The sequence below is a fragment of the Lissotriton vulgaris genome, chromosome 3_1 (genome assembly GCF_964263255.1).
Source record: "Lissotriton vulgaris chromosome 3_1, aLisVul1.2, whole genome shotgun sequence".
Taxonomy (NCBI): domain Eukaryota; kingdom Metazoa; phylum Chordata; class Amphibia; order Caudata; family Salamandridae; genus Lissotriton; species Lissotriton vulgaris.
In genome coordinates, this window is record NC_141689.1 from 933,668,326 (window position 1) to 933,685,772 (window position 17,447).

The following is a 17,447-nucleotide window of genomic DNA, read 5'->3' on the forward strand; positions in this document are numbered from 1 at the left end:
AAGGCGAATTCACAGGAATACAAATCAGTCAAAAAAATAAAGCAATTGTCATTTTTCATGTAAATCATATTTTATTTATAAATAAGATGCAATGAATCTATAAACTCAAAAATTAAAAAACCTTAAAATGTCACAAAATCAAATAGTTAGGTGTTGGCAGTACATCTGAAACATACATATAATGCTGTAGAAGATAAAAAGTCAGGCATCATGAAAGTATTTTTTCTATACATGGTGATCAACCAGCTATACGGTTCAGTGAACGATGTGACTGAAAATAAAGAGGATTTGACCCTGCCAGTCCCACCGCAATGCTAAGCTGTCTAGGCTGTGGCATTTTTCAATGAACACATCGGGGTAATGACTCCATCAGGTGTTAGGAAAAAATTCTTGTGCATCAACATGCTGGTCAGACTCAAACTTGCCTGTCGCACAAGTCGAATAAAAGAACAGCAGCGGAGATACTGGCACTGCGAGATATTGATGACTGTGCTTTAGGACAATGCATGCTCCATAAACAATATTTCCATATTTAAGCAATATGAGAGAAAATGTGGTCATCCCCCTTGCTTTCTCACGTCCTGATGAGGCCAAAAATAGTCTGAAGGCCGAAACGCATCGACCAGTTTCCCATTAGGAGAAAGAACAATCCGCTGATATAAAATGGGAATTAGGAATTAATTAACTTTACGTTAAGTGACTGAATTAAAAAACCTAAGAAAAGATCGTGGTCCTTATAACGTATATTTATGGTTGGATTTGAACTGTATATGATAAATGAATAAACCAACAACATATGTAAAAAGAGATGCATGAACATGTCCGGAAAAGGTCGAGAGTGACCACAATTATGCATGCAATTTTGTTTAGGTTTATATGATTTATGTCTTGTTTTGTAGAATGATGTTTGTCTAATAAAAAGAAAAACAAATATTAAGAAAATGGAAATAAAATGAAGCCAATGAATCTGTGAGTCTTTCAAATAATTGTTGCCATAATTAAGTTAAATGGGTTGCCAGGCACATTTATTGTGTTAGTTATAAGAATTTAAGTTATTCCTGTATTCACCCCTTTCTTGTTTTCCATGGTTTGTGAGCCCAAGAGTGACATCCTAGCCCCTGCAGGTCTAAGTGGCAGTCTTTTGACTTTTAATGATGCATACCCCCTGATACAGAAGGAACGCATCATAGAGGAAAATCCGTGCTTTTTGCTTTGGAGAAGGAGGTCACCTGCATCACCAAAGAGGAACACCAACCCTCATAATTACATGAACGTCTTTATAGACTCTGAGGATCCTAGGATGCTGAGATTATTGAATACAGACACCTATCTCACTGGAGCAGCCCAAGTCTGTAGTTTTAGATGCCCAGAGGACTCTGGAATTGTCCTGAGACTTAGCTGCCAACTTTGAAATCTGACTTCCAATTGTCAGTTGATATAATACTGTATCATCTAATTATCCTCACACAAAAGAAGCAGCCATGAATGAGAGAAGAAAATTGCAGCATATCCCAAGGAATTGGTAACAGTTCCCTCCCATTCAGGAATTCCTTGCCTCTTATGGTGCTCGAAGACCTATGCTGACCTCTCCTCTGATCGGTACAAAAGGGAGTGGTGATGGACGGAGCATCTGAATCAATCAAACACTCACACCCAGTCAAAAGATCTGGGTTTAATCCATCACCGTTCTTTAGCACACTCTGCCACCCCAGTTCAGACATGGCTATATGCAAATCAGTCTGACCCTGTGCCTCATGGGAACAGTCCAGCCCGAACTGCCAAGCCATGTCTTCCCTGGACCGGAAACAAGCTTCCGAGGACCGGTTTCTGGCATTCCAGCCGTCTTCAGCCCGGCTTGCTTGAATCCAGTGGCAAAGTGAGCAAGGGACTCATGTCTGAGCATACCCTGCCACACTTATGGCGGCCAAAAGCGGTACTAAAGGGGGTGGTGATGGACGGAGCATCTGAATCAATCAAACACTCACACCAAGTCAAAAGATCTGGGTTTAATCCATCACCGTTCTTTAGCCCACTTTGCCACCCCAGTTCAGACATGGCTATATGCAAATCAGTCTCACCCTGTGCCTCATGGGAACAGTCCAGCCACCAACTTTTGTACTGCTTTTGGCCGCCATAAGTGTGGCAGGGTATGCTCAGACGTGAGTCCCTTGCTCACTTTGCCACTGGATTCAAGCAAGCCTGGCTGAAGACAACAGTGTCTCCAGAGCCACTACAATTTCTCCCCTGTGCCCTTATTCTACTAGAGCATGAACATACTAGGGCCGCCTCAGTCTTAAAGGAAATAGTTCAGAATCTAGGGGGTCTTGGAGTGGACATGAAAGACCTCATTTGCTGAGACACAGGTGCCCTGTAAGTGGATAGGAGGTTTTAGTGACTGGAAAGTGCGGGCAGCGAGTTTAGTCACTCACTAGGGCCATGGATGCTTCTATAGGAAGTCAATGAGGCAAGAGAGTACCAACAGATAAACAAAAGATATGATCAGGCTCATATATATTCACTGCTGCTGACCAAGTGGGAATTGCAGTGTCCAGAGGCTGTAAGAAAATTCAGAAATCACTCATGACAATTTCTAAATAATTTACTGGATAGGAGGCCCTAAGCATACCCTCCAGGAGCCTGGAGCATCAGAAGCTAGGAGAGATCTCATCAGATTTTCACCATCTAGGCTAGAGAGATAAACATTTGAACCCATTGCTTGTGTCAGACGTTTCTTGTAGCCACAACTGTGCCCTTAGGTTCAAGAGCACTGCCGCACATCCTCTGACCCCAGGTCAGGTCCCTATGGGTAGCCAGGTACCTCTAGACATCCAGGTACAGAGAACAAAGCTGTTGTATATTTCTTTTCACGTTTTCTTCCTTCCATCCTCATCAGGGATTCCCCCAGGCTTGTGCAGAGTGGCCATGTGTAAAGGTAGGAAGAGAGGGGCATTCACACAGACCAGAAGTATGCCAGAGCACTCACACCCCTTTCTTTCATTGCCTGTGCCCTTGTCCTGGAGGAGCAGAAGAGTGGAGACAGCCTGTTTGCCTTGCACACAGCAGGGTCACAGTGCTGGGCCACAGAAAAAGCAGAGAAGGAGGCAGACAAGAAGAAGCTGGCTACCCTGCTGTCACTGATGAGAAGTGAGTCAGGCATGTGGGTAGCCAGTCTGGTCATGTAAGCTTTGGGTCTCTTGCATGGTCTGAAGAAATTTGTGTGCCCTTTCCCACTAAGACAAGTGTAGCCACTGGGTTTAGCTGAGCCGCTTTTTAGCTGTTTAAGAAGTCAAGAACTAAGTAAATGTTCAGCCTTCGCTTGGGGCAAAGTCACATTCACAAAAGTACCAGACAATCCAATGACAACTTTGAATATTGAGCCTTCAACACCTAATAAACAGCAAAAGCACTGTTGGTACACATTGTTTTGAGGGTAGGCTTGAAGGGGCTCTGTGAGCCCACTGCTTACTAATGTCTTATTTGGAGTTTGGTTCGAGGGGGACTCAGTCAATAATGTGGTCCCTGGTTCACCAAAGTCTTTGGTCACCTGCCTCTATTTGAGAGAAACATCATGTTTCCACCAGAAGTCTCTCATCTTGCTTTATCAGCAGAATCTTTAGATCATCGCCACAAGGATATTAGCATATAAGTACCTCAGAACATTCCTCCTATTTTCAGTAGAGTTTCTGATGTTACTTCCTGAGAAAGCGTGGCAATCTGAACACGTAAAGAAGAAATTATCCCAGCACACTGCGAGAAAACTCTCAGTATGTCATGGACATTTGTTTTCTTGTTTTCCAAAAACAAACTCTCACTTTGGAAGTTTGTATTTGTTAACAAAACATTTTATTGTGAAAGTGACTTGAATATGTCACCTATAGAGCAAAGCACACACACACTGAGTTAAGAAAACGTTAATGTGCAGTTCGTTGTTTGTGACAAATACTGAAAACACAAATTAAAAATCACAACATTTGATGCATATACCTTTACTTTCTCAAAATAATAATCTGTTATCAATTGCCAGTCCTAAATACTGCATCACACATTGAGAATCAGTTTGTTTCAAAGAGTGGCTTTTGACAAGTAGCCAATGATGACCTCATTGAACTTTACTACTATCACAAAAAGAATTAAAGTCCCCAGGTCTAGCCTGGAGCCACAAGAGGAGGTTTGAATGAAGAATGAATGCAAATTTCATGATCAAGAGCGGGAAATTTTTGTGGAGAAGTGTGTCTTAGACCATGACAAGCTGTTGGGTAGAACCTCCATGGACAATGTCCCTGAGGCTAATAAAAAAACAAATTTAGAGCAAAGAATCATTGATGCGGTTGTCAAAAAAGGTATGTGGGTGTAATTAGTAAGCAGTGGCATTAAATGAATTATCTAAGAAAATCTGGCTACAAGAAGACAGGAGGCTGCAGCTGCAGGAGTGGGGCTAGGTATAGAGCCATCATGCACCCCTATGGAAGAATGATTTGAGAGCACCTTCCAGCCTGAAACCATCTCAGGAGTTTAAATTCATAGGCACACCAGCCCCTGCATTTGATACCCCAGGTAAGTTGTCGAAAGTATTATGTCAATATGTATTCATATTTTAAAAAGTTTAAAAATAATTTAGTTTCCTATTATAAAATAAGGTTTAGATGCACTCAAGTTTATTATTCTATGGCACATATTTTAAAGATAGTTAAGAAAACAATTACCATTGAATGCTGTTCATTAATCTATATCATGTCTTCACATTAACCACAGTAATGCATTATGGGTTATGTAGTCCATAAGTTTATAATGCGATATTTTATTTTTTCTTTAGGACCTTCATTGTCTACCAATAATATATTTACATTCAAAAAAATGTAAGGGTGTTACTTATCTAAAGGTGACACCTAACACCCTTTAATACAATGTTTATTCACTGGATAAAGTTAGAATTATTTTAAGCATAGTGGGCCCAATTCACAAAGACAATCTAAGCCAAAAGTGTGTCTTAACAACGTTTGGTATTCACAGAAGTCACTTATGAGTTGTATCTTTACGTCTGCAGTTGGACCAGAATATTCGCACCCAGGCCGTACTCTCTGTACCCAGGCTGTACTCTCCGGCTTCAGCCGTACTCTCCGGCTCGGGCCGGATGATGTGTAATCAATGGGCAGGAATATCCTTTTTTACAAAAAGGAACATTAGGAACGTGTGATAGATGGTAGAGGTGGTCAAGAAAGTCATATCCCAGAAAAGTTTGCTCCTTAGCATCATGGTATATGCAGTCCACATTTTGTGCTCCCCTCAGTGTTGAGCAGTCCATGATTTGTGCTCCCTTAGGTGTTGACTGTAGTGTGACACTACAGTCAACACATGTACAATGATGCCTACGAGCAAACCTTTCTGGGACACGATGTAGTTTCTGGCCACTTTTCCCTGCCCAAACTGATTTTCATGACCTCCTCTACCATTTATCATACCTCCTAATGTTCCCTTTTATAAAATTGAATTCTGGCCCATTAATTACACTCAGGGCCGGCTTTAACACCGGTGGCGTCTTGTGCAACAATTTCTGTTGGCACTCCCAATGGCCACCTCTGTCACAGATTCCCTCACCAGCACCCTTTAACAGTGCCCCTCAGGTCTCCATAACCACTGTCTCAGAATCATTTAGTTTGTTAACACCATTCAGACCAGTGTAAGGTGTCAGAGCACTTTACATCACACACATTGCACTGCGACAATCATATGCGTGTAAATCAGTGAATAGGAAATGTTTCATCAGACAGGACTACAAGATGTATTGTAGGAATAACATGTCATCGATATTGGTAGGCAATATAGTTTAAGAGTCCTTATTAAGAAATGCACAAATTCAGAATTTAAAATGTAACATCATTGTTAGGTGTTCTCCTTAATAATATGAATTGTTTTCTACCCAAATGAACCCTTTTTAAAAGATTAGAATAATGAAAGACTGGGCAAAAAAACACATAGCTCTAACATATATCTTGCAATTTGCATGTAGCTCTTTGAAAACAGTTAAGAGCTCAATGTTCTACCTTAGGATTTTGATATAAACAACAAATAACAAAAGGAGCTCTATTACAGAAGCAGTAACCCACTGACTTATTTACATTATATGCACTTTTTTATCTGCATATTACACTTCTTAGCAGCAGGGGCCTCATTTATGAGGCCCCTTGCGCCATCGGAACTTCACTTTTCAGGAAGTTCCGTGGCGCAGAAGCCTGCGTGGTATTTATCAGGCAGCAGTACGCCAGTTTTTGTGGCGTACTGCTGCCTGATAAATATCAGTCCCTTTAACGCAGTGTTCTGCGTTAAAGGGGCGTGCAATGGGTGTTGCTGGGGGCGTTCCCAGCAACATCCATGGCCTTTTGACACTGCCCCAGATTTACGAGAAATCTTAACTCTGAAGCAGTGCCAAAAGCTTACGCCTCCCCAGGGGAGGCGTAAGGGAGGCGCAACAGGGAGAAATGTCTTTATTTCTCCTCGTTTTTCCTTTTTCTATGTGTGCTTCATTCTGCAGCACACATAGAAAGAGGAAAAGCCTCTTGTGATTATTTTTGTACAGAAAGGTTTCCCTTCCTGTACAAAAATAATCTTCCCCGCAACGCAGGCACCCTTGCACCATTGTGCAAGGGTGCCTGCGCTGGCGCAGGCAGCCCATTGTGCGCCGGCTGAGGGGAAAAGGACAGGAATACGCCGTATATTATAGATACGGCGCATTTCTGCCCTTTTTTTTTGCCGTAGGGAAGCGCAGCAGGAAGGCCTGCTGCGCTTCCCTACGGCAAAAAGTCATAAATGAGGCCCCTGGCATTTTAACCCTCTGCGCTACCTTAGGATGAGTCAAAACTTCCACATGACAAACCTCCAGTCTCTTTAGAGGAAGACGATTAATCACTGAAATTATCTTGACATTTGAGCCAGAGAGTAAGGCCCGAGCCGGAGAGTTTGGCCTGGGTGCGGAGATTCCGGCCTGACTGAGGACTTAAAAATATGACTTGTAAATGATCTCTGTGATAGAAAAAGTAGTAAAGTTAGACTTTTGTCTAAGATTACCTTTATGAATCAGCTCCAGGGTATTTTTACCTCTGACAGCTCAATCGACTCAGACAATCCCATTGGAAATAGGGGACGTTTGTGAATCCTCCAGCCATACAGGCACAGATACAACAGACAGCAACATCAATTAATACATACGCAGTTATACTAACGGGCAGCTAATAAAACCTCAACCTCATCCTTTCCGTTAGTTGAAAGCAAATGAAGGCCACTAAGGACTACAGTAAGGTCGAGATTTAGTGAAGCGTGGAAACGTTCACCTACGCCAGCTCAATCCCATGCATTAGAACAATCAGTGCTTGATATTCGAAGAATATTGTTGTTGTTGTAGTTGTATGATATTCAAAGAAAGCAGCAAGGATCTACTTCAGAACTGAGTAGAATGTTGGCAAAGTTAGACAAAACAAACTCAGAAGGGAATGCAGCTTCTGAATTGGATTTCACTAACTGATATTGGCTGTAAGGGATATGTGCAGATCAGTCTCTGGCAGTTCTGCGCACACAGGTGCACTAGAAGTCAGAGTGAAGAAGGACGCTTAGCATTGCACCGAAAGACCAACTACTGAATGGCAAAAGGGCCAATAAAACAAAACATATTTTTGGTTATTTTTTCATCTTTAATCAATAAACTGTAATGTTTTTTTCAGTCCAGAATTATACTTTCAGATTTACATTGTGCACCTTCTTCAATACAACTAGTGAGTAAACACAATATTTATTTACAAATCAATATGTTTTGTTTGTCCATTCCTAGGTCCTATTTAAGTGATGTACACCTCAAGGGTAGTTATTTGTCACATCATCCCTCATTGCACGCCCTTCTGTAACTTTAACAGTATCTTGTCCTGGGGTGATATTCCCCAGAGAGTCTGCCTCCCCCGTTCTGATCCGAGGCCACCGAAGTCATCTACGGCGTACTAGATGGATCTTCACTCAGTCCAACCCTCTTCAACGTCTACATGAGCCCCCTCGCAGCCATCGCACGCCAACACGACCTCAACATCATCTCTTACGCCGACGACACCCAGCTGATCCTCTCCCTCACCAACGACCCCACCACCGCCAGAGCCAACCTACACGAAGGGATGAAAGACATCGCCGACTGGATGAGGAACACCCGCCTTAAACTGAACTCAGACAAGACGGAAGTCCTCATCCTGGGATCATCCCCCTCCGCCTGGGACGACTCCTAGTGGCCCCCTGCCCTGGGCACCGCTCCCAAGCCAACGCACCACGCACGCAACTTGGGCTTCATCCTGTACTCCTCCCTGTCGATGACCAGACAAGTCAACGCTGTCTCATCTTTGTTCTTCAACACCCTGCGCATGCTCCGCAAGATCTTCAGATGGATCCCCACTGAAACCAGGAGGACCGTCACCCAGGCACTCGTCACCAGCCGACTGGACTACGGGAGCACCCTCTACGCCGGAACCACAGCCAAACTTCAAAAAAGACTCCAACGCATCCAGAACGCCTCCGCACAACTCATCCTGGACATCCCCCGACACAGCCACATAACCGGACACCTGAGAGACCTGCACTGGCTCCCTGTCAGCAAGAGAATCACCTTCAGACTCCTAACCCACGCACACAAGGCTCTCCAAGACCTGGGCCCCAAGTACCTCAATGACCGCATGACCTTCTACACGCCTACCCGCCAGCTACGATCAACCAGCCATGCCCTTGCCACCGTACCACACATCCGCAGAGCCACCGCCGGAGGAAGATCCTTCTCCTACCTGGCAGCCAAGACCTGGAACTCCCTCCCCACCCACCTTCGGCGAACCCAGGACCATCTCTCCTTCAGAAAGCAGCTCAAGACCTGGCTGTTCCAGCAGTAACATACCCCCTCCCCCAGCGCCTTGAGACCCTCCCGGGTGAGTAGCGCGCTTTATAAATGCCGTGATTGATTGATTGATTGATATTCTAACATGGTTTTCAATAGCTTCTTATCAGATTCATCACCTACAGCCTCCATTGGAATACAGTTGGTGGGTCTCATACAATTTCCTGTTGTGCAATTACAACAAATACAGCAAGATTATGAAGAATTAGACAAAGAGCATAACTCAACATTCAGAGCTATTTTCTTGGCGCAAAATGCACCCTTGAGTCCAAAATGGACCCAAAGATGCATTTCTTTACTTACTTATACCTACTAACCCTTGTGGAGTATTAGGCATAAGGACTCTCCAGCCATCTCTGTTCTGGGTTTTTCTTTCAATCTGACTCCAGGTGTAACCCATCTCCTTGCAGTCAGCCACCAAGCCTCGGTGCCAAGTGTTTCTTTGCCTTCTTCTTTTACTTTTCCCTTGTTGCTTTTCCCTTGAGGGTTCCAGTTCAAGGTCTGGCTGATGGTGTTTGATGTGGGCATGCAGGAGTGTGTGACATATCCAGTCCCAGCGTCTTTTTATGATTTCTTCATGAGCATGGAGTTGGAAAGTCTGCTGCCACAGGTCGTTGTTGCTGATGGTGGATTTGGAGTATTTTCCTCAGACAAGTATTCATGAAGGCTTGGACTTTGTTGGTGGTGGTAATTGTTGTAATCCAAGTTTCAGCTCGATACAGAACGACCAATTTTATGCTGATGTTAAAAAGCCCTATCTTCGTTTGCAGCATTAGGTCCTTAGAGCTCCAAATCTTCTTTAGCTGAATGAAGGCAGCCTTTGCTTTACTGATTCTTTCCTTGACGTTGGCGTCACTGCCACCCTGCTTTTCTATGACATTGCCCAGGTAGGTGAGGGCCTCAACCTCTTCCAGTGCATCACCTGCACCATAGATTGCCTCTGTGCTGGTGTGTTAGCCTTCAGAATCCTGGGTTCCCCCATTTGGATGTTCAGGCTGAGATGTGCTGATTTGGCTGCCACATTGTCAGTCTCATCTTGCATCTGATGATGTGCATGGGAGAGAAGGCTCAGGTCATCTGCAAAGTCCATTTCATCTAGCAGCATCCAAGGTGCTATGGAATCTCGTCTCTTCTCCATGCTGTGGGTGTCTTCATGATCCTGTCTATGGCCAGCAGGTAGAGAACACATGAGAGCAAACAACCCTTGCAACTCTGGTCCTCACTTGGAAGGCTTCAGTGAGTAGTCCTCCATCAACTATCTTGCAGGTCATTCCCTCATAAAAGTTCCTGATGATTCTTTCGACTTTATCTGGCACACTGTAGTGACGTAGGAGTTTCCAAAAGGGTTTCTCCATCCACTTTGTTGAATGCCTTCTCATAGTCTATGAAATTGACATAGAGGGGACGGAGTTCCATTCCATCGACTGCTCAGTGATGATGTACAGTGTTGCAATCTGTACAGGATCATTCTTTGCAGAAGCCAGCTTGCTGGTCTAGCAACTGAGGACGACTTGTTCATTTGTTCAGGATGATTCTGTTAAAAACTTTGTTGGAGTTGGGTGCATTTAGCACTAGGTAACTGGTACTAAATGCAACACAACATAAGCAGCAGAAGATAGCAGTCACTCGCACGCATGTTCTAAGGGGCAAATTCACAAGGAGCTATTGCTGAATAATTAGCACTTCATCGCAGCCAAAGTCGTGATAAATGTCATGATAAATTCACCATACCATTCCCAAGCAGGTGCTAACAGCCAACAGCATCAGTTTTTCATCGATAGCAGCCACAAAAAACATTGCCACAGTGGACCACTGCAACTATCGCTAATAAAATGCAGAGTAGGCATTCCCGTGCCAAAAATCGTGACAACACCACACCTCAACATTCACAACGACCAGCCACATCGGCGATAAGAACACAACACACATGATAAGGTGCGTTAACTGCAGGAAATTTACACCTGCTCTGACCTGGTGTAAAGTCGGACCACAGCCTGTACCACGAAAGGGAGCCCACCCCAAAGTCACACCTGAAGACAAAAAGAAGCCATGGAGCTACTGATCATGCAGCTCCGACACCCAAGAGGGCCACAATACCCACCTGGCACCCGAAAGGCAGCACAGACATAGACAGAGGCCCCCCAGGAAACGCACCTGCCTCACAGGCATAACAGACACTGTCTGCTACAGGCTGAAAGGAACAACCATCCTATACATCCTGGCCGTCATCGCCCCACAGGCCAACAGCACCAACACAGCAGACAACCAACATCCCACCCCACACCAAGCTGCTGGCCGTGCTGCACCAGTTGTCCCCTGGCACACCCCAACCAGCACCAGCCAGAGTCGGCGGAGTCTCACAGTCAGCCACATCCGAGTCTCCATACATGTCATGAAAATCACCATCACTCTAGAACCCCAGGCCTCGTACTACCAATACAATGGCACCCAGGGAAATGCACAGCTCCTTGGCAAGTTTCCAAATAACACCCCACTCACCTCAACCCCGCAACCATGCAATCCACAAACCTGGCAATGCACAAGTCACAAGTTCACAACCAACATGCACAACAACATGCCCACCCACCAGACACGATTGAACAACTTACAATGGAAACCTGGGCAAGCCGTGAACATGACCAATCAACGTCATAGAAACTCAGCCACACAACGAACAAATGTGGGAGGAGGAAGCATGCAGGCATGTTTGAAGCATGCAGTAGAACCATGATTGGGAAAGTACACAATGCCAAGAGTTGCGGCGAAGTGCTGGACAGACCACATTATGCAGAACACACCCCTATCCACGGTGATATACACCTCTGGTGTATGGAGTGTAGTAGACAGAGGACACAACCATGTCACCCCAGCCAGTGGGTGCTAAGCAAAATGTGGGCCCCCCCCCCCCCAGCAAGTTTTTTTGCATGGGCTAATCATGAACTAAACAACAACACAGTCCAAAGAATTAACCATATTTATAAGTGTTCACATAATTTATTTATTTTCTTTGTTTTATCAAAATTATTTTTGTTTTCTTTTGCATTCCTTTTAAATATAAAACCAGTATGTGAAACATATACAGACCGTCTTACACAATTGTAACATAACATTTGCGTACAAAACAATCTTTGCATCGCTAACCCCGAGTAACAAAACAGAAAGGAACATTCATACAAATTACCTCCCATGCACTCCAACTCATTTACACTCATACCGCATTCACAAAGGCATATATCTGGAGAGTGGGAGAAAAAGGATTGTATAATCTCTGCGACCAATCAAAGTAATTGCATATAGCAGGATCTGAGCAGGCATGTGTAAAGGATGCAGTAGACCATGATTGTGAAAGTACACAATGCCAAGAGTTGCTGCGAAGTGCTCGACAGACCGCAGTATGCAGAACACACCCCTATACAAGGTGACATACACCTCTGGTGTATGAAGTGTAGTAGACAGTGGAGGCAATCATATAACTCCAGCCAGTGGGTGTCCTTCGGAAATGTTGCCTGATACGCCGCTGTAAGCGTGAGCAGAGTGGGATGGGCCGGCATAGGCCAGGCCAGGGTAGGGGTGTGAATAAAAAGCGCGTAGCCCTGGGCGTGGTCCTCTTCTGGGAAAGCCCAACGTCCCTGCCAGGGCGGCACCTCCCACCCAGCCATAAGGCCGACACCGTCCTCATTAGCGCTGTTGCCTGCGATTCTGTGCACCTGCCGTATCCCAGCCCACTGGAGCAAGAACCGGGCAGGGATGACCCTGCGCAGCCCGGCCACACAAAGGATCAGCAGCAGACACTGGCGTGTGTCAAGGAGGGCTCACCACGTGCCAGTGTAACCTCCAAGCCCAAGGCCCCCAACCCAGACAGCCTTCAGACCACCGCTGTCTCCCCGACGTTGGCCCACAATATTACTTTCTCATTTACATATCCTACCGGCGTCCTTTGCGGCCCAGTGGGTCCCATATGTGAAAGCTTGTTCTGACCAAAGAATGGCAGTGACCCTAAACCCGGGAACGCGGCCACAGCACCAGACCACCTTCGATCAGTGAGGCATAGTTCCATACGTCCATCTTATAACACGTGCTGCCGCAAACCCTGTTCAACGCCAGCCGGCGATATGTGCTGGTACAAACCATGTTCAATGCTAGCAGGCGACACGTGCTGCCACAAACCCTGTTCAACGCCAGCCAGTCAAACATACATGAGGGACCAGGACTACCCTGTGGAACAGTAGGTCTCAGATCCAGCCGCTAGTCAAGAATCACGAATGGCAGAGTCCACACCAGTAGTCGCACGGAGAGAAGTAAGAGAAAGATGCAACTCAGACCGGACGAAAGCCAGGTCACAGTCACGGAGGTGAGTGAACACATGGTGTCACTGAACCTGAGCTACGCAGGCCGGGGGGGCCATCCACCTAAGCCGGCGACATTCACTGACTGGCCTGTGCTGACCGCTCCCTCAGCCTATATTGCGCAAGGCCTAGTCTGTGCTCAAAAAGATCACAGATTTGGAACTGCAAATCGAGTATGCAAAGGCAGATAACACTTCATTGGACGCAAGGAGAGTCGTAAGTGAATGACATACAGGAAAGGACCAATGTTACGGAGGTGTTCTTACACTACCGATAACTGCCCTTGTGTCACTAGCAATGTGTATCGTGAGCCAGTGACATGTGGCTATGGGCTACTGCTGACTGCTGCCTCCAGCCTACACTGTGGTCCAGTAGGTCACAAAGTTTTGATTTGACAATGACGGAGTCCATACCACTATACCAGCATCATCGCACACTGCATTCCCTCTCAGCCTGGGTGCCACTAAGTCTCTTCCCCGACATTCATGGACACTCTCTGGCCGAACTTTGGTGGCGTCTGAGTCCATGGACTGGGGCAGTTTTCATCCTCATGTAGCTGAGACCGAATTGGAAGTGGCAACGAGGCTGTCGCATTCCACTCCACCATCTGCTGCTTAGTGATAAAATAAAACCTTTTGGTGTCTTACCCTGGAGGACTCCTTCCACTGTACCCCGCAATCCTCCGCAACATACACCTCGGATATTGCTAGTGACCCGCTCAGGTCGCGTGGCCCATCTGACTGCACCTTAAGTCACCGTCCCATTGCTAGGTGCCTGTGCCGCCCGCTGTGCATCCGGGGCCACTAACCCTGCTGGTCAGGTCCGGGACCCCTTCTCCGGGAGATTGTATGGCCCATGAAGCGTAGGCTTTGGGTTCATCAATGCCATTTCTCTGTGGACTTGCGATCTAAGCAGCCTCCGGGGCCAAATGCGTCCCACCACGGCTCACACATCAAAGCGAGTCCAGGCCGGCCTGGACGTTGCATCACTGCAGGAGGCACACGCCATCACCGCAATGACCACCTCCAAGCGGCATATGCCTGAGTTGTAGAGGTGGTCCTGACAGACTTACAGAGTTGCTCAGACCTGTAGTGGTTACCATCATCAGTCTGATACCCTGCTCAGCACTCCAGGTGCCAGTGACTCAGTGACTCAGTGCACCGCAGGCCATTGTCCGTTGCTGATCGTGTTTTGTGCTGTGGAGCAGTTGCGCAGGTATGTCACCTCAAACAGTGTGTGGGGCCCTGAGACATTTATGGGTAAGACGATGTATGTCTAACACCCCCAGCTGCATCAGTAATATATTGAAGGGACATATTCCAAGACTTTTTCTTCACATGAGCACGCTCATCTCCAGTGTCCAAAGCCCAATGCACTGCAATTCAAGGACACTTCAGTTTGCATGTTGGCTGTCCCCCGGACTTTCTCCTGCTCACTCCATGTTACTCAGCAGTTGGCAAACAACCTTTACAACACAACTTTTACCACGCAGTGCCTTTACGACGCAACTTTTACAACGCAAACCATTACAACGCATTGCGCTGGAGGGCACTCTAGGATAGGGAATAGGTTTAATTTACTATCCAACACCTTCCCTACTATCCACGGGGACTGGAGTTGGAATAGTAAATTGAACTATTCACTATCCAGCGCCCCAAAGCACTATGCGTTGTAAAGGCATGCATTGTAAAAACCATGTTGTAAAGGCATGCGTGGTAAAAGCATGCGCTATAACGTCATACATCCTCAGCAGTTGACTCAGTATTGCATGTGTTTTCTGTTTCCGTTGCACTGGTGTCCAATATTCAAGTGATAATTTACAAAAAGTGAGCAACCCAAGTATACCCTTGAGGGCTTGGGTAATGAAAATTAATGGGTGAAGATGCCTTCAAGGGAATTTATTTGATGCGTACTTGATTATTTAGACTAATTTTAGGAAGGATCGGTTAGTGATCCTTGTTAAGAATCAATCAAAAACTGTGGAATTTCAATTTAAACAATTTGTTTCAACAAGACACAACATACAAAAAACAACACAAGGTGTATTAGAAAATTATAATTTTATCCAAAAGAATTTTTAAAGAAATCACTTCATATACAGATAAGTGAACAAACAGAAAATTAGGACAGTGGGTACACACATAAGTAAATTAATACGTGACTCAACAGAACCTAAAAAACACCTATCCCAAATCACACTGAATAAAACAAGACAGGGATAAGATGAAATGTCGACGTTTCGGTTTCCTATGAATTAATTACGGAAACCATCCCTCAAGCAATCATAGTCAGGCAGTGCTAGGAAGTAAGATTGCAATTTTCCCTATACAGATCCCAATTTACTTCAGTCCTGAAGATGGTTTCCGTAAATAATTCATAGGAAACCGAAACGTCGACATTTCATCTTATCCCTGTCTTGTTTTATTCAGTGTGATTTGGGATAGGTGTTTTTTAGGTTCTGTTGAGTCACGTATTAATTTACTTATGTGTGTACCCACAGTCCTAATTTTCTGTTTGTTCACTTATCTGTATATGAAGTGATTTCTTTAAAAATTCTTTTGGATAAAATTATATTTTTCTAATACACCTTGTGTTGTTTTTTGTATGTGTTGTCTTGTTGTAACAAATTGTTTAAATTGAAATTCCACAGTTTTTGATTGATTCTTAACAAGGATCACTAACCGATCCTTCCTAAAATTAGTCTAAATAATCAAGTACGCATGAAATAAATTCCCTTGAAGGCATCTTCACCCATTCAATATTCAAGTGGTTGCCGGCACCAGACATTCCATGCTGAATGGCTTACACTCACCCCACACACATCCAGCACAGGCTTCACTGTACATGTGGCCCAATAAATGTGCCCGTAGCCAGGTCAACATGGTATCTGCATGTGCCCCATTGGTCTTGTAGTATTCATGTGGGCCCTGGGCCCTACGACATTACATCGTGCTGTGTACATCAGATGCAGACATGTCACAGCAGGCAGGGGGTTTGAGCTTGGACATGTAGCTTTGTCGTCACCCACTCAATTCATAAGGGGAGTGGCCAGGGCCGTCGTACACACAGCCAACATGGGTGTGTGACTGCTTTTTGCGTGCCCCTAGCCATGGTTCTGTGCTGTGCAGAGCCAGTTGTGTCCTCTGTTCTGCAGAGTTGGCTATGCACATTGTTCCACGTTGTTGTCAATGTGGGTGTACTGTTCATGCTATGTGTGTGTGCTGCGGTGTGCCAAGGGGATCTGAAACATGATCCTGGGTGTTTGTGGGTGTGCAGTGTGCTACGCCTCATTGTGCATGTATGTCATTGTGCCCATCTCCCCCCGTCCACTCAGTCCCTGTTTGTGGCTCTCCCTGTTAATGTTGTGTCAGGTCCTCTCAAGATGTGTTCATACTCCCTACTCCTTGCACCGTCTCCAGACTGATGACTGCCACCTACTGTCGCCATTGCTGGCTTCCTGTTGGCAGCGTGTCGGTGCCTGCTTTAGGTAGTCACACATTCCGGCACCTATTGGCCTCCTGGGTTGGCCTCCTCGGCTCACCGACTGCAATCCAGGTGGTCTACTACTGGGTCGGTTGCTGATAGTTTTCTGTCACCTCCGTGATGCTGGTCTTGTTTTCCTGTGGACTGCCCCCCATCTTCCTCTCCCTCTTCTCCTTGGCCTTCCCCAACCCTGTTGATCCTTGCCGGTAGTCTCTGGGGGTTGTGGGTTTCAAGTTGGCCTCTGCGCTGGGTCAGAGTGGATCCATATTGCTACATGCTTTTGCTTGTTTCTGGTGTATTTTTTTCTGTGGTTTTTATGGTGCATTGATCCACCAGACGCATAGGATTTGAAGGCCTGAGGCTGCTTTTCGCTACTTTTTGTATCGCGTTTAGCCTCATCGCATGTTTTTTTGCATTCGCGTTTCGCATTTTAGCGCTGTGGCATTGATTTTCACACAGACATTTGCAGCGTTATCTGTTGTCTATAACATGCTACCGCCTTGTTGTGAATTCCACGTTGGCACAGGATTATTTTCCCGCAATGAGCTGCAAGGTTGAAAGTTGCATTACGCTACTCTTGCGGTAGCTATTGCACCTTCTTGTGAATATACCCCTAAGTTTGTTGGTCCGGTGCTCCAGTGGTAGGATGTTAGTGCCAAATACTCATAATTAAGCGAACAGGCATAATTATTTAACTATCTGTAATT